The sequence below is a fragment of the Lagenorhynchus albirostris genome, chromosome 5 (genome assembly GCF_949774975.1).
Source record: "Lagenorhynchus albirostris chromosome 5, mLagAlb1.1, whole genome shotgun sequence".
In the NCBI taxonomy this organism is placed as follows: domain Eukaryota; kingdom Metazoa; phylum Chordata; class Mammalia; order Artiodactyla; family Delphinidae; genus Lagenorhynchus; species Lagenorhynchus albirostris.
The window spans coordinates 125306158-125328866 of record NC_083099.1 but is presented as its reverse complement, the minus strand read 5'-3'; the positions used below and the strand labels follow the sequence as shown (position 1 = coordinate 125328866).

The 22709-nt window shown below is 33.9% G+C and overlaps 1 pseudogene; it reads left to right on the top strand.

Moving 5' to 3' along the window:
* The first annotated feature begins 18889 nt into the window (after positions 1-18889).
* Positions 18890-20476, top strand: LOC132520308 (elongation factor 1-alpha 1-like; annotated as a pseudogene).
* Positions 20477-22709: the final 2233 nt, after the last annotated feature.

The following is a 22709-nucleotide window of genomic DNA, read 5'->3' as shown; positions in this document are numbered from 1 at the left end:
CTTGACCTAACATACACTCAGGCAAAAGTCTCTGCTATTAGGATGTAAACTGCAGGAGTTCAAAAGTTTGTTCACTGATTACTCCTCAGCAACAAAGATCATTTCTGGCACAAAGTATTCTAAAACTGCTTGCTGAATTAAATGGTTTGGTATGTTTGAATGAAGATTGTCAAGTACTAAGTATTGTGTATCAGTGTGCGTATATACATCCACACATACATGTAAGGTCTCTAACTTTTGATGATTTGACTTATCATTTTTCACTTTCAAATGATGGGAAAGCATACACATTCAGTATAAACCATACTTCAAATTTTGAATTATGATCTTTTCCAGAGCTAGCGATATGCTGTAAATTATACTCTCATGATTCTGGGCAGAGTCATCCAACTATAGCTCCCAGTCAGACATCGGATCATGAGGGTGAACAACCAATACACTTACAACCATCTTTTACCCATATAACCAGTCTGTTTTTCACTTTCAGTACAGTATTCAATTAATTACAAGAACTATTCACCACTTTATTACAAAATAGGTTTTGTGTTAGATGACTTTTCCCTATTGTAGGCTTAACATTAGTAAGTGTTCTGAGCATGTTTAAGGTAGCCTAGGCTAAGCTATGATGTTCGGGAGGTTAAGTGTATTAAATTCATTTTCGACTTACATTTTCAACTTCCTATGGATTTATCAGGATGTAATCCCATCATAAGTCGAAGATCTGTATACATATTTTGTCTCTGTATTTCAAAGAGGAAAAGTAACTCACCTAAGATAGCTTAGTCAATAAGAGATGGAATCACTATGCTACACTCTCTCCTGAGATCATGACAAAGGAACATTACTAAAACTGTCTATTCATTGAGAGCTAAGAATGAACATAGAGGAAATTATCTTCAGAATTAAGTGAGAATCATTGATTAAGTCTTAGAGAAATGGAATCTGCCATCTCCATTTTACTTTAAAGATATTCATGAATTAGGAAAAAAATGCTGCAAAGTACGTCAAGAAACGAGTAATTTAAATAAATTTTAATAAAATTCAATATAATTAACTGCTGAAGAGCAGTTAGCTTCATAGCACTAATTTCCAGCAAACCTGCTGAATTTGTTTCTAGGGTTTCTAAAGAACAGAGGAAGTCTTAGAAGGTTGAATTGAGTGACACACGCAGATATAATGATAACTACAAAATGTTTAAAAACAGTGATTAACTCTATAATTTGATATGATTACAAGAAAACCTAGAAACTAAATATTTAATTCATTCATATTAAGTAATACAGAAATTGCAATGATCCACCCATTGGATCATTGTTTCTGAAACTTGCAGCCTCACTAGAGCAAGATAATTCATATCATGATGCTTTAAAGTGAGCGACTACAACTTCCTAAAAACCATAGGCAACAAGTATGATTGCAGAAGTCAGAAGTTCAAATTTAGATTGTGCTTATGACAGAAAGAAAAGGGTATTTTGTAAAGGGGAATAATATAAACTAAGTATAGTATTTAAAAGAATAAAATGAAAATTTAACATAGAGAGTGGGCTAATTTGTCTGTGAGGACAACTTATCTAGACAAATATTTAGAGATAGAGTTAAAAACAAAAGAAAATATTTGCACTTGGTCTTATGAACTGTTTTCAAACTTTTAAATTATATATTCTTGTTAATAAATATGAAAATATAATTTATTAAATATGAGTAAAGTTAATTATTTATTTTAGTGAATATACATTTAAAATATTATTTTTATGCCTTCAGTGGGTGAGCTTTGCCATATCCTGAAGGATGCCCATCCTTTTTTTAAGAGCCCATTGCTCTATGCAATGGTGCAAGTGGGACAGAAACTGATATATTTACATATGACAGTGACAAGATCAAAACAGGATTTTAGAAGATGAATCATCCATTCAATGCAGAAACAGATAGAACAAGTGAGATGGAGACTGTAAGACAAGTAAAAAGGCTATCTCTATAGTCCATACATAAAATAATAAGAAAGAGATCCAGGGTGGAGACTGTCTATGAAATCATTTCTGATCCAGACAGCTGCAGTGATTTCCATTCTCTAGCCCATTAGTATTAAAAAAAAAAAAAAAGACATTGACTTTCCCACATCCAGGAGTTGGAAGCTCTTGAGTAAATGGGGTAATGTTACTTACTTCTCCTTTGCCTCTGATAATATGTCTAGTATAATAGAAAAAAATAATGTTCATAATAATTATTTTAATAGAACAAGTTAATTATGTTTCACATGGGATGTAGCGACATATGTTGACCATGATTTCAAATTATTTTGATGAATAAAACTTTAACTATATCTTCTGAAATTTGTCCTACAGACATTTCTCACAGCAATTAAGTACTTTCTGTAGTCTGTGTTATAGTACACATTGTATTTACATTAAAATGTGAAATGTCCAGATGTGAGTAGGTTTGGGCACTAAGATTGTTTCTATTATTTTAAAAGTTTTCCGGACACTTTTTATCCATGCTTGAAATCGGAAGCTATGAATATTATAATCCTTCTGTGAATTAAATTTCCATAAAATGCTCATGAAATATTCATCTGCATTTTCCCATATTTTAAAATAAATCGACAGCATAAATTAATGCAATATGTGCAGTGCATTTATTTGTCTGACATAAAATTATATACATGGATAAGCTTATTAATATTTTTTTAATATTAAAAATATATTGCACGTAATCTACTCTATTTTGTAGCCAGAAATTCTATATTTATAACAGATAGAATTCTATACAATTTTGCCTCTTGGTTTTGGAAAACATGGGAGAGTTTCCAGGAGACAATTTCTATTCAAAACTGACATTTTGCTCAATTTCTCTAAGTTTAACTCACTGTATAATTTTATCTGTGGAGTTATGTTCATTAGGACTTCAGTTAGAAATAATATTCTAATTTAACTATACAGTAGTTCTTTATATGAGCAAAAGGAAAACAACACAAGAAATTCATGGTTTGAAATTTTACATGAATAACCTTTAATTACATGTAAATCACATGTCTTTCAATCTAACATCTAAATCTTTTTAACATTTAATATTTGTCTTTCTCTTAAGTCAGACAAAGACAAATATATGATATCACTTATATGTGGAATCTAAAAAAATGATACAAATGAACTTATTTACAAAACAGAAATAGAGTCACAGATCTAGAAAACGACTGATGGTTACCAGGGAGGGGAAAGAGGGATAAAATGGGAGATTGGGATTGACATATACACACTACTATATATAAAATAGATTACTAATAAGGGCCTACTTTATAACACAGGGAACTCTACTCAATAATCTGTAATGACCTATATTGGAGAAGAATCTAAAAAAGAGTGGATATGTGTATATGTATAACTGATTCACTTTGCTGTACATCTGAAAGTAACACAACATTATAAATCAACTATCCCCCAATAATTTTTTTTTAAAAATCAGAAAACATTTAATGTTAATCATTTAAGTGATATTTAAATATTTTTTCTCAAAACATTTTCCATGAGTATTTTCTGAATTATATATTTACTTATCCAAAGTATAAATTTAAGCTATATTAATATATAAGTAAATTTACTCTCAATTCATTCATTCTATTCCATAATCAACACTAATACTATTTTGAAATAACTGAGCTATTCCTCTAACTGAGACAGAGTTGTTAAGGATTTAAACTAATAATAAGGGGTGATAGCAGGTTTACGGTAGGACTTATTTTAGTAATAGTATTAAATGAAATAAATAATTTAAATCTTTGATACTGACAACAACCTAAGAAGTATTTACTGTCAATATTATTTATTTACAGATGGGAAAAGTGAGGCTAAGTATTCACAGAGGGCAAAGTATATCTAAGAACTGAAGCAATGTCTCCTAGGTTGAGTAGCAAGATAATGGAGACACTAAGATTCTAATCAGGCAGGCAGTCTGTTCCCAGAGCCAGTGCCATCAACAATTTTGCAATTCTCACCCTCTAGTCAGTTTGGGTGGAGAGACTGGAGTGAAGTTTAACTAAAGACCCTTTGTATGTGTGTGCTGATTTCAAAATGTATTCAACAGCTAGAGAGAAATGGTTTGATAGGTCCTTTTTCCATACTGAGTTATATATGAACCAAAAAGTTAAAGAACACTCTTCCTTATGCTTTTTTTAAAAAATGAAACTTTAGAAATTTATATTTTAGAATAGGAAAAGGTATCAGTAGTAACAGAAGAGAACAAACAGATAATCCATTCCCTCAAAACCAGTAATTTTGGGACTTCCCTGGTGGTGCAGTGGTTAAGACTCCGTACTCCCAATGCAGGGGGCTGGGGTTCGATCCCTGGTCAGGGAACTAGATCCCACATGCACGGCACAAATAAGAGTTTGCATGCCACAAATAAGAGTTTCCATGCCACAACTAAGGATCCTGCGTGCTGCAACTAAGGAGCAAGTGAGCTGCAACTAAGGACCCAACTGCTGCAACTAAGACCTAGTGAAACCAAATTAAAAAAACAAAACAAAACAGAAACAAACAGTACTTTTATAGTCTGGCTTCCAAAGAGTATGTTTTTGCATGTCTGCCTAAGAATCTAGATCAGACATTCTATGAGTTAGTGGAACTTTAGAGTGTCAGTGAATCACCCGAAAAATGTACGAAAAATAGTGTGAGTTGTGTTAGCATATGTGCGATGTAATAGATGCTACTTTTAACAAAAGCAGCTCAGTTGATTAAAAAACCAAAAAGGCACTATATACTATAAAGGAAAATGTGTGGCATAGGTGCTCAGCCCTTTGCAGTAGCTTGATTCACAGGTAAAGAGTACACTCTCTAAGACAGAGCAGAGATATCAGAGAGTATACAAATCTAAAGTTTTACATAAATCTTGCATATATATGTATTATCCAAAGTAGAAGTTCATACCTTTCATTAGAATCTCTCAAGCATCCATATAGCAACAAATTTGAAATAACTTCCTCCTTGTAGGTAATCAGTCTTCTTTCTGTTATGTTTAAGATGTTGTTGTCTAATTATTTTGGGATTTGTGGGGCATCATTTTCAGTTTTTTTCTTGCCTGGAAATCATGCTTCTGGACTCTAAAGATCCATGTCTTTTACCAGTTCAGAACAAATTTTCAGTCATTACCTTCTGTGAAACTGCTTCATTCTCAATTTTCTTCTTCTGGAAATATCTTAGAGTCAAACATAGAATGCCGTGATTTCACCTAATTTTCCATATTTTTATTTATCTGTTCTTATTTTAAGATAATTTATTCAACTCTATCATCTAGTGCATGTCTTTTTCTTGTCTGTATTATGCTTTTTAACATGTCATGTTTTTCATTTCAATGATTGCAGTTTCAGTTATCATTTGATTAGAATGACAGGGTAAACTCCAACACAAAAATTAACTTGATAGATGATTCTGTTTCTTAGAAATTTGTCAATTAGTTGCATAACACTTTCACTTGCACATTCTTTCCCAGGTCCTATATGTTTAAACTTAAATTTTCAAGTCTCAGCTGAAGCCTAACTGTTGTTCTGATGATTGATATTATAGAAAACTAATTTTCAAAATACAGTAAATTGCAAACAATTCATAAATGAGCAACTTCATCTAAGTATAAAAAGTGAGACATTTTGACATATTTTGTACATCAGCACAAATATAACAAGTTTTCTGGGTTAGGGCAACACGACATTTTCTTCACTTTTTCATGTTAGATTTTATGATTGTGTATTTCACTGTGATTTCAGTGAAGAGAAAATAATAATCTTACCAAACAACTACTCCCCTTTTTAGTTCTTCTAATGGAAATGACAATTTAATGTTTTCTACATATAAATTTCCTTTTATGGGATATACAATTTTTCTTTCAAAAAAGGACATTTATTTTTCATTTGAATTGGAAATGATTGATCAGCTAAAATTCATACCTAGTTTATTCTCTTTATGGACACAAATTATTACAAATATTATGTGATTTGGTTTACCAAAAGCTTAGTTTATGCTTAAAATACAGTTATTCTTTAATTCTGAAATTAAGGAAGAAAAGCATCAATTTGAAAATAACAACATATTATAAATGAAACATGTTGTAAAATAAAATTATTCTAATACCTTCTATCCTTACTATTGAAAGGATGCAATGATAAAATACAATTTGGAAATAGCTACCCAGGTGGATCTACCCAGTGGCCTCACAGGATATAATTACAATGTATAAATATTAGTATGTAGATGGTAATTTGAATATGATTGAGCTTAGTTTGTAAACACTGTAATTAAGGTCATGTACAGACTCCATTATTATGTTTCTAAAATCTTACTAAAGTTCTAATCTCAGCAAAAGCATTTATTTATTTCAATTGAAGTTTGCACCAAACAAATCCATTTTCGTATAGTAGAAGTCATTTTCAGTCTTATGAAAAAACATCATTTTGTTAATTTTAGTTCCATTGACATTTCTGCTTCTGTTATTTACATTATGTTAGGATGAAGTTTTGTAGTGGCAAAATATAGTAACCTGATATGTTAGCAAATTAATTTTAAATGGAAGTGTGAATAAGAATGCAGTAGATAAAATTAAGATATTCTATGTATATTCTTCCTTATAAACAAAAATGCTATATATCGTCAATAAGTACAACCAGTACCAGAATAAATTAACTTTCCTGCAGTTTCATAAACTAAATATTTTAGAAAACTTTTGAAAGCACATATTTCATAGGATAACAACAATAATAAAAACTGTTCATACAATATATAACTTAGGAATAGGCATTTCCAAAGACACAGAGGTCTGAGTTGTTAAAATAACTCTAGAAACTGACACAAATGTAGGCCTGACTTGAAGGATCCAGAACATCACCTTAAAGAAAACTGTAGTATCGCATTGAAAGTACATGTAAGTTAGAAGTTATTTAAAATTAACTTACATACATTTTCAAACAACCAATTTTGGTTGTGATACAAATACACATTCACACACAAATATGTGTGGCATACCTAAAAATATTTGGGTATATTCAGTTTATGTGAAAATTCTGTGATCGTATAATAGAAATTACATGGAATTTAAAACCACAGTTTTTCCTCACCTTCTTCTTTGAGGTACATTCTAACCTACCAGATTACCAGATTTCATCCAAATCAAGTAGTAGCTGTTAGATTTGTGACAAAGGTGTAATTAAATCACTTTATTAAAATGAAATCATTGGAAGCATCTGTGCCTGAGAGGAATATGTGATATTTTAAAGTGTTCCTAGTGGATTATTACATTGTTGACCTGAATCACCTCCCACCCTCCAAAAAAAGTAATGGCTTCATTTAACAAACCCCAAAACTCAGAGGCAAGTATTAAATAACAAAAATTTATTACATATCCCTAGCCTCTGAATCAGGAATTCAGGCAGGGCTTGAATTGAGGATTCTTCTCTTCCGAATGGCACCAGTAGAGGTCGCTCTTTAGATTCACGTGGCACAAGGGCTGGTCTGGGTGATGAGGTGTGCACCATGCTGGCAGTTGGAAGTCTTAGGGTAATTGGAATCCACAAATTTCCAGAGACCCAGTCCCAAGCAGCAAGGTCACTTTTGGCTCAGCCTTGCACTTCCTGAAAGGTCTTTTCCACTACTTTCCTTTCAACAAATGATTCACTAAAAACCTTCCGAGATTCAAGAGGAGAAAAATTTTATTCCACCTCTCACTTGGAGGAGAAACTTAGCATTTACAACACCTGTAATCCACCATGCAGTTGAAAGTGAAAGGTTTGAAAAACATTTTTTTTCATTTTAATGTTTTTTCTTCATATTAATTAGAGGAAAGCAATTTGTTTAAGTTTCTCCCCAGTTCAGTCCTTATGATTACTATACTAGGTGTAAAATATAAAAATTGTTGCTGCACTTAGAATCAATTATAACAAAGTAGTTATCTTTTTTGTGTGTCAACACCTTAAATTTAATAGAGTAAGGATACAAGCAAGGTAATAAAACAAATTGTTAAATCACAAATAAAATATGTTCTCTCTATAAATAAGATGTTATTCTAATTTTTATCTTAAGCCTTTGTTACTATAATTTTCTTTTTTATATTAAAAACATTACATCTTAACTCATTCCATACATGCAGGTTCTACCATTATAATGGATTTCTAAATACTTATTTCATCCCTCAGGAAAAATCGTATTTTGGGCTCTCACCTCTGAACAGAAAAGAATGTAGGTGCAGAGAACTCAATGGAGAAAAATATAAAAAGGACAATTTGATGTCTCATATCATGATTTGTTGTCTTGTAACTGTTAAATTTAATTTATCTCATATAATAATGAAGTATAATAAATAGGTAATATATAATGACTACCTTGTTACAAATGATATTCTAATTTTAATTAGATGTGCTATACAATCTCTGCTTATTTTGTTAAACCCAATACAGAATGCCTGTTACCTCCTGTGTTATATACGTTGAAATTAGGAAGCATAATATCTTTGAAATGTTGAAAATAAATGGGCAGGTCTCTACTTAAACTGAAAAAGAAAAGTTTTTTTGAACATTAAATGGGAGGGCCTAATCTATGTTTCTTATGGTTGATGATATTAGTGAGTTTGGCTTCAAATTATGAATGGCTGGAGGCTTTTCTTCACTTTCACAGTAAATGTTAAAAATTATGGATTGGGTTCAAAGGTAAACAGTTTACTCTTGCAGATTTTGTATTACAGGCAATCATTTCATTTTCCTAATATCTATACTTTTTGTTGATAAAATTTTAAGCCAGTTGTAGATCAAACAAATAAAAATAGGAAACAGTTTCACAATAAAAGAAATCAACATATTTGTAATGTTAAATATTTTATAGTCAACATTCGTTAGCTTTCCATGGCCTGCTTAGATGAAAATTACCAAAAATTTTATTACTAAGATAAACATGTCACTGATTAAAGTACTTATCAGAACACCTAATGGCCCAGGTTTCAAATACAAGGAATAAGAATATTAGAAAAGTTCAGTTTTTTATCATTGTCATTATGTGCAATTTTCAACTAGAATTTCCACAAATCCTCATACTAAAAGCAGATAAAAAAGTGTTATTTCTCAACCATTAAGATATAATTCCACTAATTTGCAAAACAATAACTAAATCAGAGGAGCAGTCTAAATTTTAAATAAAAATTCTTTTTTTTTAACATCTTAATTGGAGTATAATTGTTTTACAATGTTGTGTTAGTTTCTGCTGTATAACAAAGTAAATCAGCTATATGTATACATATATCCTCATATCCCCTAACCTTTACGTCTCCCTCCACCTTCCATATCCCATCCCTCTATGTGGACACAAAGTACCGAGCTGATCACCCTGTGCTATGTGGCTGCTTCCCACTAGTATCTATTTTACATTTGGAAGTGTATATATGTCCATGCCACTCTATCAATTTGTCCCAGCTTACTCTTCCCCCTCCCCATGTCCTCAAATCCATTCTCTGTATCTGCGATTTTATTCCTGTCCTGCCCCTATGTTATTCAGAATGTTTTTTTTTTTTTTTGATTCCATATATACGTGTTAGCATTCGGTATTTTTTTTTTCTTTTTCGGACTTACTTCACTCTGTATGACAGTCTCTGTGTCCCTCCACCTCACTACAAATAACTCAATTCTGTTTCTTTTTATGGCTGAGTAATATTCCATTGTATATATGTGCCACATCTTCTTTATCCATTCATCTGTCAATGGACACTTAGGTTAATTCCATGTCCTGGCTATAGTAAATAGTGCTGCAATGAACATTTTGGTACATGACTCTTTTTGAACTACGGTTTTCTCAGGGTATACGTCCAGTAGTGGGATTGCTGGGTCATATGGTAGTTCTATTTTAGTTTTTTGAGGAGCCACCATACTGTTCTCCATAGTGGCTGTATCAGTTTACATTCCCACCAACAGTGCAAGAGGGTTCCCTTTTCTCCACAATGTCTCGAGCACTTATTGTTTGCAGATTTTTGTTTATTGTTTTTTTAATTTTTTAAAATTTTTATTTCTTATTTATTTAGTTAGTTAGTTAGTTAATTTTTGGCTGCATTGGGTCTTTGTTGCTGCCCATGGGCTTTCTCTAGTTGCAGTGAGTGGGGGCCACTGTTCGGTGTGGTGTATGGGCTTCTCATTGTGGTGGCTTCACTTGTTGTGGAGCACAGGCTCTAGGCACGCAGGCTTCAGTAGTTGTGGCACGTGGGCTCAGTAGTTGTGGTTCGTGAGCTCTAGAGCACAGGCTCCGTAATTGTGGCACACGGGCTTAGTTGTTCCACAGCATATGGGATCTTCCTGGACCAGGGCTCGAACCCGAGTCCTCTGCATTGGTAGGCAGATTTTTAACCACTGCACCACTGGGTAAATCCTGTTTATAGATTTTAGATGATGGCCATTCAGACCTGTGTGAGATGATACCTCATTGCAGTTTTGATTTGCATTTCTTTCATGATTAGTGATGTTGAGCATCCTTTCACATGTTTGTTGGCAATCTGCATATCTTCTCTGGAGAATGCCTATTTAGGTCTTCAGCCCCTTTTTGGACTGGGTTGTTTGGTTTTTGATATTGAACTGAATGTTCTGTTTGTATACTTTGGAGATTAATCCTTTGTCAGTTGCTTCATTTGCAAATATTTTCTCCCATTCTGAGGGCTGGCTTTTTGTCTTGTTTATGGTTTCCCTAGCTATCCAAAGACTTAAGTTTCATTAGGTCCCATTAGCTTATTTTTGTTTTATTTCCATTTGTCTAGGAGGTGGGTCAAAAAGGATCTTGCTGTGATTTATGTCATAGAGGGTTCTGCCTATGTTTTCCTCTAAGAGTTTTATACTTGCTGGCCTTACATTTAGGTCTTTAATCCATTTTGAGCTTATTTTTGTGTATGGTATTAAGGAGTGTTCTAATTTCATTCTTTTATATGTAGCTGTCCAGTTTTCTTAGTACCACCTATTGAAGAAGCTGTCTTTTCTCCATTGTATATTCTTGCCTCCTTTATCAAAAATAAGGTGACCATGTGTGTGGGGGTTTATCTCTGGGCTTTCTATCCTGTTCCATTGATCTATATTTCTGTTTTTGTGCCAGTACCATACTGTCTTGATTACTGTCGTTTTGTAGTATAGTGTGAAGTCAGGGAGCCTGATTGCTCCAGCTCCATTTTTCTTTCTCAAGATTGCTTTGGCTATTTGGGGTCTTTTGCGTTTCTATATAAATTGTGAAATTTTTGTTCTATTTCTGCGAAAAATGCCATTGGTTGTTTAATAGGCATTGCGTTGAATGTGTAGATTGCTTTGGATACGATAGTCATTTTCACAAGGTTGATTCTTCAAATCCAAGAACATGGTATATCTCTCCATCTGTTTGTATCATCATTAATTTCATCAGTGTCTTATAGTTTTCTGCATACAGGTCTTTTGTCTCCTTAGGTAGGTTTATTCCTAAGTATTTTGTTCTTTTTGTTGCAATGGTAAATGAAAGTGTTTCCTTAATTTCTCTTTCAGATTTGAAATCATTAGCGTATAGGAATGCAAGTGAGTTCTGTGCATTAATTTTGTATCATGCTACTTTAGATTTGTCATCATTAGTGTATAGGAATGCAAGAGATTTCTGTGCATTAATTTTCTATCATGCTACTTCACCAAATTCATTGATTAGCTCTAGTAGTTTTCTGGTAGTATCTTTAGGATTCTCTATGTATATTATCATGTCATCTGCAAACAGTGACAGTTTTCCTTCTTCTTTTCAAATTTTTATTCCTTTTATTTCTTTTTCTTCTCTGATTATTGTTGCTAAAACTTCTAAAACTATGTTGAATAATAGTGGTGAGAGTCTTATTTTGTTCCTGAACTTAGTGGAAATGGTTTTAGTTTTTCACCATTGAGAATGAGATTGGCTGTGGGTTTGTCATATATAGCCTTTATTATGTTGAGGTAAGTTCCCTCTATGCCTACATTCTGGAGGGTTTTTACCATAAATGGCTGTTGAATTTTGTCAAAAGCTTTTTCTGCATCTATTGAAGGTTTTTTATCTTTCAGTTTGATAGTATGGTGTGTCACATTTTTTGATTTGCATATATTGAAGAATCCTTGAATTCCTGGAATAAACCCCACTTGATCCTGGTGTATGATCTTTTAAATGTGCTGTTGGATTCTGTTTGCTAGTATTTTGTGGAGGATTTTTGCATTTATGTTCATCACTAAACATAGTTTTCTTTTTTTGTGACATCTTTGTGTTGTTTTGGTATCAGGGTGATGGTGGCTGCTTAGAATGAAAATGGGAGTGTTCCTCCCTCTGCTGTATTTTGGAAGAGTTTGAGAAGGATAGGTGTTAGCTCTTCTCTAAATGTTTGATAGAATTGGCCTGTGAAGCCATCTGGTCCTGGGCTTTTGTTTGTTGGAACATTTGTAATCACAGTTTCAATTCCAGTGCTTGTGATTGGTCAGTTTATATTTTCTATTTGTTTCTGGTTCAGTCCCAGAAGATTGTGCTTTACTAAGAATTTGTCCATTTCTTCCAGGTTGTCCATTTTCTTGGCATGTAGTTGCTTGTAGTAATATCTTATGATCCTTTGCTTTTGTGCCATGTCAGTTGTTACTTCTCCTTTTTCATTTCTAATTCTGTTGATTTGTGTCTTTTTCCTTTTTTTCTTGATGTGTCTAGCAAATAGTTTATCAATTTTGTTTATCTTCTCAAAGAACCATCTTTTAGTTTTATTGATCTTTGCTATTGTTTTCTTAATTTCTTTTTCATTTAATTCTGATCTGATTTTTATAATTTCTTTCCTTCTGCTAACTTTGGGTCTTTTTCTTCTTCTTTCTCTAATTGCTGTAGGTGTAAGGTTAGGTTGTTTATTTGAGATTTTTTTTGGTTTCTTAAGGTAGGATTGTATTGCTATAAACTTCCCTGTTAGAACTGCTTTTGCTGCATCTCATAGGATTTGGGTTCTCATGTTTTCATTGTCATTTGTTTCTAGGTATTTTTTGATTTCCTCTTTGATTTCTTCAGTGATCTCTTGGTTATTTAATAGTGTATTGTTTAGCCTCCATGTATTCGTATTTTTTACAGTTTTTTTTTTCCTGTAATTGATATGTAGTCGCATAGTGTTGTGGTCAGAAAAGATACGTGATATGGTTTCAATTTTCTTAACTTTACCAAGGCTTGATTTGTGACCCATGATATGATCTATCCTGGAAAATTTTCCATGAACACTTGAGAACAAAGTGTATTCTGTGGTTTTTGGATGGAATATCCTATAAATATCAATTAAGTCCATCTTGTGTAATGTGTCATTTAAAGCTTGTGTTTACTTTTTTATTTTCATTTTGTATGATTGTCCATTAGTGAAAGTGGGGTTTTATAGTCCCCCACTATTATTATATTACTGTTGATTTCCCCTTTTATGGCTGTTAGCATTTACCTTATTTATTAAGGAGCTCCTATGTTGGGTATATAAATATTTATAATTTTTTAATCTTCTTCTTGTATTGACCCCTTGATCATTATGTAGTGTCCTTCTTTGTCTCTTGTAATAGTTTTTATTTTAAAGTGTATTTTTTCTGATATGTGTATTGCTACTCCAGCTTTCTTTTGATTTCCATTTTCATGGAATATCTTTTTCTATCCCCTCACATCCAGAATGTATGTGTCCCTAGGTCTGAAGTGGGTCTCTTTTAGCCAGCTTATATACGGGTCTTCTTTTTGTATCCATTCAGCCAGTCTATGTCTGTTGGTTGGAGGATTTCATCCATTTACCTTTTCATCCATTTACCTTTAAGGTAATTATCAATATGTATGTTCCTATTACCATTTTCTTAATTGTAGGTCTTTTCCTTCTCTTGTGTTTCCTGCCTAAAGAAGTTCCTTTAGCATTTGTTGTAAAGCTGGTTTGGTGCTTCTGAATTCTCTTAGCTTTTGCTTATCTGTAAAGTTTTTAGTTTCTCCATCAAATCTGAATGAGATTCTTGTTGGGAGAGTAATATTTGTTGTAGGTTTTCCCCTTTCATCACTTTAAATGTGTCCTCCCACTCCCTTCTGGCTTGCAGAGTTTCTGCTGAAAAATCAGCTTTTAACTTTATGGGAATTCCCTTGTATGTTATTTGTTGCTTTTCCCTTCCTGTTTTCAATATTTTTTCTTTGTATTTAATTTTTGTTAGTTGGATTAATATGTGTCTTGGCGTGTTTCTCCTTGGATATATCCTGTATGGGACTCTGTGCTTCCTGGACTTGATTGACTATTTCCTTTCCCATATTAAGGAAGTTTTCAAGTATAAACTCTTCAAATATTTTCTCAGTCGCTTTCTTTTTCTCTTCTTCTTCTGGGACCCCTATATTTCGAATATTGGTGTGTTTAATGTTGTTCTAGAGGTCTCTGAGACTGTTCTCAATTCTTTTCATCATCTTTTCTTTTATTCTGCTCTACAGTTGTTATTTCCACTATTTTATCTTCCAGATCACTTATCCGTTGTTCTGCCTCAGTTATTCTGCTATTGATGGCTTCTAGAGAATTTTTAATTTCATTTATTGTTTTAGTCATCATTGTTTGTTTGCTCTTTAGTTCTTCTACATCCTTATTAAACATTTCTTGTATTTTCTCCATTCTATTTCCAAGATTTTTGATCATCTTTACTCTCATTACTCTGAATTATTTTTCAATTAGACTACCTATTTCCCCTTCATTTGTTTGGTCTGGTGGGTTTTTACTTTGCTCCTTCATCTGCTGTGTATTTCTCTGTCTTCTCATTTTTCTTAACTTACTGTTTTGGGGGTCTCCTTTTTTCAGGCTTCTGGTTCATAGTTCTCATTGTTTTTGGTGTGTGCCCTGAGTAGGTAAGGTTGGTTCAGTGGGTTGTGTAGGATTCCTGGTGGAGGAATTTGTGCCTGTCTTCTGTTGGATGAGGCTGGATCTGTTCTTTTTGGTGGGCACACCACATCCAGTCATGTGTTTTGGGGTGTCTGTGAACTTATTATGATTTTAGGCAGCCTCTCTGCTAATGGGTAGTTTTGTGTTCCTATCTTGCTAGTTGTTTGGCATGGAGTGTCCAACACTGGAGCTTGCTAGTCATTGAAGCAAGCTGGGTCCTAGCATTGAGACAGAGATCTCTGGGAGAGCTCTCACTGATTGATATTATGTAGGGCCAGGAGGTATCTGGTGCCCCAATGTCCTTAACTTGGCTCTCCCACCTCAGAGGCTAAGGCCTGTCAGTGGGCTGGAACACCAAGACACTGTCAACCACATGGCTCAGAAAAAAAGGGAGAAAAATAAATAAATAAAAAATACATATGTAATATAATAAAATAATGTTATTAAAAATTTTTGAAGTTATAATAATAATCCTAAAGAAAAAAGGAAGAGAGCAACCAAACCAACAAACAAATCCATCAATGATAGCAAGTGCTAAAACTATACTATGATAACATAAAAATTAGAAACTAGTCAGTCACATACAGCAAACCCCAAGTCTACAGTTGCTCCCAATTTCCACTGCCTCAATTTGGGGATGATTTGTTGTCTATTCAGGTGTTCCACAGATGCAGGGTACATCAAGTTGATTGTGGAGATTTAATCTGATGCTCTTGAGGCCACATGGAAAAATTTCCCTTTCTCTTCTGTGATCACACAGCTCCTGGGGTTCAGCTTTGCTTTAGGCCCTGCTTCTGCATGTAGGTCACCCTGTGGCATCTGTTCTTTTCCCAGACTGGAGGGGATTAAAGGTGCAGCTGATTCGGCTCTGGCTCACTCAGCCCAGGGAGAGGAAGGGGTATGGAATGCAGGGCTGGCCTGCGCATCTGGAGCCTGTGCTCCGCAACGTGAGAGGCCGCAACAGTGAGGGGCCTGCGTACCGGAAAAAAAAAATCATCTATTTCCCTAGTACTTCTCTAAAAAGGGACTAATAAAATTCTCAGATGTGATATGTGATTTTTCCAGAAACCAACAACTCAATCAATCTTCATGCTTTACTTTCATCTTTGAGCTGGCAAAGAAAATAACTTATTTTTGGTTGTTTAAGGTACATCTTTAGTGTCTCTGGTCCAGGTAATTTTTAAGAATATTATCATTTATTTCCTGTCTCTGTAGTTTAGCTGTGTTAATCTACGACCCTCTGATCATAAGATTAACCAGCATTTAGTTCAGTCCATTTGATCTTCAGATTGAGTTGTCAACACCATATCATTGATATGTTGAATTTTTGGTATTTTTTTTCACTTAGTCAAATCTAAGTCTCTTCAGAGCAGGTTTTGCCAATAATCAGCAGGATCTCTATATATCTGTGTGAATGTACGGTAAGTATGTTTTGGGTTCCACTCCATATGTATACAAATTACTTTGGCTTCCTCTTGAAAAAGGAACTGGGAAATATAACCAAATTGTTCACAGAATATGGATTTCTTTTAGCACGTTGCACAGTTTGAACTGTTAAGACCATATTGGATATAGAATACTATTAAGGCAACACTTTATTTAATCCCTTTTAGCCTATGATTAAACTTCAGGATTCATCAGCTTTCCTCACATATAACACTGGAATATTAAACAAGACTTTTGGGGTACTAATACAGGTGAAACTGAAACATCCTTAAATAAAGCCAAATTTTCTTGATGATACCCAAACATCCTATAATGTTTTAAATTAGCCACTTGAGTGGGTTTAGATAATTTTAAAGCTTTCCATCAAGGACACCACATTAAAACAAGTGAAGAGCAGATTCTCAGGGCTTTCTTTTTCTCAATGTTTTAGGAGTGGGGAAAATATTCCCCGTTCAGACATCACATCCATTCTTATAATACTTTCTGGTAGAGAATGCACTAGTATAGAGTACTTCCATTTATAAATTTCTACTTTGAGTCATATTTTTGTATATAAGCTTCCAGAGTTGCATCAACACATCCCCTAACATAAACACATCATCCTTTAACTTTTATTTTATTTTATTTATTTTATTTTTTTAAGAATTTAGTGTTTACTAAACATGTTTAATTGCAAACAAAATTACCACATTAAAAGGAAACAATAATTGAATATACTAGGCAAGATTGTCATAATAGTTACACAAGGCTTTCATGTGTTTTTTCTACTTTAATCCTTTTAACAGCCTCTATCTCCCCTATCTTCTTTTTTTAAAACTTTTTATTTTATATTAGAGTAGAGTTGATTAACAATGCTATACTAGTTGCAGGTGTACAGCAAAGTGATTCAGTTATATATATATATATATATATATATATATATATATATATACACATGTATTTATACTTTTTCAAATTCATTTCCCATTTAGGTTGTTACATGATATGAAGCAGAGTTCCCTGTGCTATACAGTAGGTCCTTGTTGGTCATCCTTTAACCTTTAATTAGCAACTTCATTAGCAAACTTGGGTATAAGAGGACATTGTGCACTAGTATCTGATAGTTATCTCCCTCAGGCCATTTAACCCATATCAATAAAAAGGTTCTCCAGCCCCTTCTACTCCTAGCTCCTCAAGAGACTTTGACCAGCCCATCTCTCAGAATCATAATTCTCTCTTTTTTTCACACCGTTTTAATCAGCACTTATCCTGAAGAGACCAAAGTTTTCACATTTGTGTCATTATTACATTTTAAAAATTCATTTAAGCTAGGAAAAATTAAGTGAATATGTTCTCTTCTGTTATTTTCATAGTCCAAGGAGTTGATAGACCAGCCAGACCACCTAGTATTTACTATAATCTATTAAAATTTTTATAACTACTTCATCTATCTCCAACTTTATTTCATTTTAAGTAAACTATACAAACCCTCCCACTGGTTTAATTGTACTAAAGTTATTCAGTGTTTTCGTTTTCCTTTCTCTTTCCAAAATAATTTAAAATATTTCTCATAATTTAATTGCATTTGGTTTACCTGAGCTAACAGCCTCCCTCAAATTATCCTACCCCTCCTCAACAGGAGGGTCAGCAAGAGCCCAGACAGTTAGAGTTGCTTTTATCAGAGCATGAATAACAATGAGCTGAAGATCTAAATTTAGGGGATACTTTGTTACCATCACACAATGAATACAAATATACTAGCATGTTTAATATTTTTAAAGCCTAAGAAGAATTCTACTTAGTATCAAAGGGTGGTGTGTCTTCCTGACTCCCCTTTGGAATCATGTCTCTTCGTTTTTAAGAGAATCTCTGGCAGCCATTGATTTTTTTAAAACTTCCTTTTATTTTCACTAAAACAGCCCAAGCAATCCACAATACAGAATTCTTGATCAATTCCACCTTTTAAAAAGCCAACTTAGCTATTGTTAGATCTACTAGTTTCATTCATACATTCTCTTCTTATCGACTTGTGTGACCTCAAACCAGGCATGGCCTAGGAGCCAAATTTGCATCAAAGGACAATTTCATTTATCTTTCCCACATCACCAACTGCAGCTGTTACACACGACTGGATATGGAAAGGACTCATAAAGGACTGCATAAAGGCAACGCAGAGTACTAAAATGTACCATCAAAATATGTGTGAGATACTAAGTTTGCAGCTAAAACCAGGCTATATAAACTAAAAACAAACAAAAACAAACAAACAAAAATAACATCTATGTTTTTTTAATAACAATGTAGGAAGCTAGTACAGGGTGACCTCTGTGGGGATAATTTGTCAGATAAGTTGTCCTACTATTTAGTATATTCTTGGTCAAGTTTAGTACCATGGTTCCAGACTTCTCAGGTAATAAGACTGAACAGCCACAGACAAGGTAAAAGCTAATTTCATGTTTATGTGTAAAATCATGTGTTACATATATCATTTGAAGACTGTGGGTGGAATCCAAGATTGTAAAGATTTCCTTCACAGCTTTTTTACAACAATTTTATCACCAGACAGATGTTGTGAAATCACCACTAAATCTAAGCTAAAATGGGAAAGAAAAAAATTCATATCAACATCATTATAGTTGGACACTTACATTGGGGCAAGTAGACCACTGCTGGACATCGGATCTACAAATGTGGTGGATCAACAAAAGAACCATCAATAAGTTTGAGAAGGATGCTGCTGAGATGGGAAATGGCTCCTTCAAGGATACCTGCATCTTGGATAAACTGAAGGCTGAACATGAATGTCATATCACCATTGATATCTCCCTGTGGGAATTTGAGACCTAAAAGTATTTTTTGAACATCACTGATGTCCCAGGACACAGAGACTTAATCAAAAACATGATCACAGGCACATCACAGGCTGATTGTACTGTTTTGATTGTTGCTGCTGGTATTAGTGAATTTGAAACAGGTTTGTCCAGGAACAAGCAGACCTGGAAACATGCCCTTCTGACCTACACATTGGGTATGAAACAACTAAATGTTGATATTAACAAAATAGATTCTTTCAGCCAGAAGTTGTACAAGGGTATTGTTAAAAAGTCAGTGGGGCTTCCCTGGTGGTGCAGTGGTTGAGAGTCAGCCTGCCGATGCAGGGGAGATGGGTTTGTGCCCCAGTCCGGGAAGATCCCACATGCCGCAGAGCAGCTGGGCCCGTGAGCCATGGCCTCTGAGCCTGCGCGTCTGGAGCCTGTGATCCACAACGGAAGAGGCCACAACAGTGAGAGGCCCGTGTACAGCAAAAAAAAAAAAAAAAAAAATGTCAGCACCTACATTAAAAAATTGGCTCAACCCTAACATAGTAGCATTTGTGTTAATTTTGGGTTGAAACAATGACAGCATGCTGGAGCCAAATGCTAAACTGTCGTGGTTTAAGGGATCGAAATTAACCCATAAAGATGGCAATGCCCATGGAACCATGCTGCTTGAAGCTCTGGGTTGCATTTTGCTACCAACTCATCTAACTGATCAGCCCTTTGGCTGTCCTCTAGGACATCTACAAAATTGTTTATGTTGGTATTATCCCTGTGGGACAGGTGGAGACTGGTGTTCTCAAACCAGGCATGGTGGTCACCTATGCTCCAGTCAATGTTACAACTGAAGTCAAGTTTGTTAAAATGCACCATGAAGTTTTGAGTGAAGCTCTTCCATATGGGCTTCAATGTCAAGAATGTGTCTCTCAAATATATTCATTCTGGCAATGTGGCTGGTGACAGCAACGGTGACACAGCAATGGAAGCAGCTGACTTCAAGCCTCAGGTGATTATCCTGAACCACCCAGGGCAAATCAATGCTGGCTATGGACCTGTGAAGGATGTCACACAGCTCACACTACTTGCAGGTTTGCTGAGCTGAAGGAAAAGATTGATTGCTATTTGGAAAGAAACTGGAAGATGGCCCCCAATTTTTGTGACCTGGTGATGCTGCCACCATAGAAATAGTTCCTGGTAAGCCCATGTGTGTTGAGAGCTTCTCTGATAATCCTCCTCTGGATCGTTTTGCTGTTCATGACATGAGATGGGCAGTTGCTGTGGGTGTCATCAAAATAGTGGAAAAGGAGGCTGCTGGAGCTGGCAAGGTCACCGTGTCTGCCCAGAAAGCTCAGGATGAATACTATCCGTAATACCTGCCACCCTAATCTAGAAGATTAGGGTGGCAGGTAGAAGACCCATCTCAGAACTGTCTGTATCAACTGGCGATTTAAGTTGAATAGTAAATGACTAGTTAATGAAATAATAACAATACATTGAAAAACCTTCAGAAGGAAAGAGGAACATTTTGTCGATCATTTGTGTGTGTATGTGTGTGTGTGTGTGTGGTGGCTTTAAGTTATTAGTCTTTAAAATCAATACTTTTTAATAAAAACATGATCAAAAATCTGTCACAGAATTTTGAAACCCTTTGAAACAAAATTTAGTGAGAAACCTGTGTCTTCTTTCGGCCAACACTGTAACTTCCTATACTATGTAGTTAGGTGAATGATTTAAGAGTTGCCCATAATCCATTTCTGGTGTCCATCTGCCTAAACTTCAGGATTTGATAATTCTGAGTTAACATTTATTTTCTAGGTGGGAATTTCAGGTTTGTTCACCTTTCATGAAGGGAGGTATCAAGTATGCTTTAAATACACAGTGAAAACCTGTGGGATGGGGTCTGTTGATTACAACACTTCATAGATTAGGACAGACAAGGAATAAGCAACTTTCTTTTTATGTAAGCTACCTTATAAAAAGGCCAAAAACTGTAATGTTAATGGCCATGTGTTGCATATAATAAGTTGTGTGGTTTTGGTATAAGTAAATTTTTGAAATTCCTAAACTATTTCACTAATATACATTTATTTTATTTATATACAAGATACAAATTAATAAATATCATAAAATGGATTTTGGATTTAAAATATCACACCTAAAATACAGAGTGTGAACTACATATTGACAAAACATAAAAATTTAAAAGTTTGCTTTTAAAATATTAAACTATCATTGACCTGATTAATAAATATTTTTTTGTTTGTTTTATTATTTACACATTTAAGAGGGTAGTAAACTGTCCATCTTGGAAGTAACCTAACTATCCTGCAGAAGTTTGGTAAATGATATAAATGATATAAAAAAGACTTAAACTTACCTTCATTATTAAATATCCCTTTCTAATTCCTTTTTGGGAAACTTTAAATAGTTTACAAGTATTTAAAATAGTATGGATTACATATGTATGTTTTTAAGAAAATATTTGCTTTCTGAAGACATTTTTAAATAAGCAAATGTATTTTATTTCACATTTAAAATAACATTCCTATCAATTCAGCAATGCCAGGAATTCTTCAACAGAGAAGTTTTATCAATGTAGTATCTTTTTCTTTCCCAATGTTACAGTTTAGGGAAAGCCATCAAAATATTGTCTTCAGATAGGTCATGAAAGCATCTTATTTATTAGAAAAATTATTTAGACCAATACCAATGCACAAACTACTTCTTAATGCTCAATGACTATATATATATATATATATATATATATATATATATTTACAATGAATTTCAAAGTCTAGGTCTTAGAACTGAAAACCTTGTATTTAGCTCTCTGATTAGTTTCAGTTTACCTGACACATGGGAAATAATGAAATGGAAGAATAATCTTAGCGTCTTATCTTTGGCCATGGTCAATACAAATATCATTTAATACTTGGATTACACAGAAAAAAGTCCCATGTAATTGTGACTTAATTGTTGACCATATAGTTAATAAAATAAGCCACTTACAATTAACATGTTATTTAAGATGTTACTTTAAGTCCCTCTTTCCTTTTTTATTTCTCCTTCCTCCTTTCCTGCTTTGTTTGCTTATAAAATCTTAAAGAAGATTTCAATTTCACTTAATTTTGTCAATGATTCTGTAAAGGATTTTTGTTACATTAGAAAAGAGAGTTTAGATTTTTTGAATTACTGTGTAGGCTATCATATTTACCCCAAATTTAAATAAGTATTTTAAATTAGTTTAGAATAAATGTAGCCCTGAATCCAGTCACTGAATACTATTTTTAACTACATGACATTTCCTAAGTCACAGGAGATTTTGTGTGGAAGTCACCAACCTCCCATTTATTTTCCAAGGACACTTAGAACTCCCCTGAGTACTTGTTATTGTTGAGCAGGAGGTACTGGAGAAATTGTTAATTTACATTTCCTGAATTTTGTGAACTCTAGACATTTTGTCTCAGTGCAGGTCTGAAAACTGAAGCATTATTTCACACAGCAATGAGTTTGTTTTTTCCAGGCAGGCATTTTGATGAATAGCATGGGCAGCTAAACATCTATACCCTTCTCTCAGGTTCAATTCTGGTCATACCAGTGAGC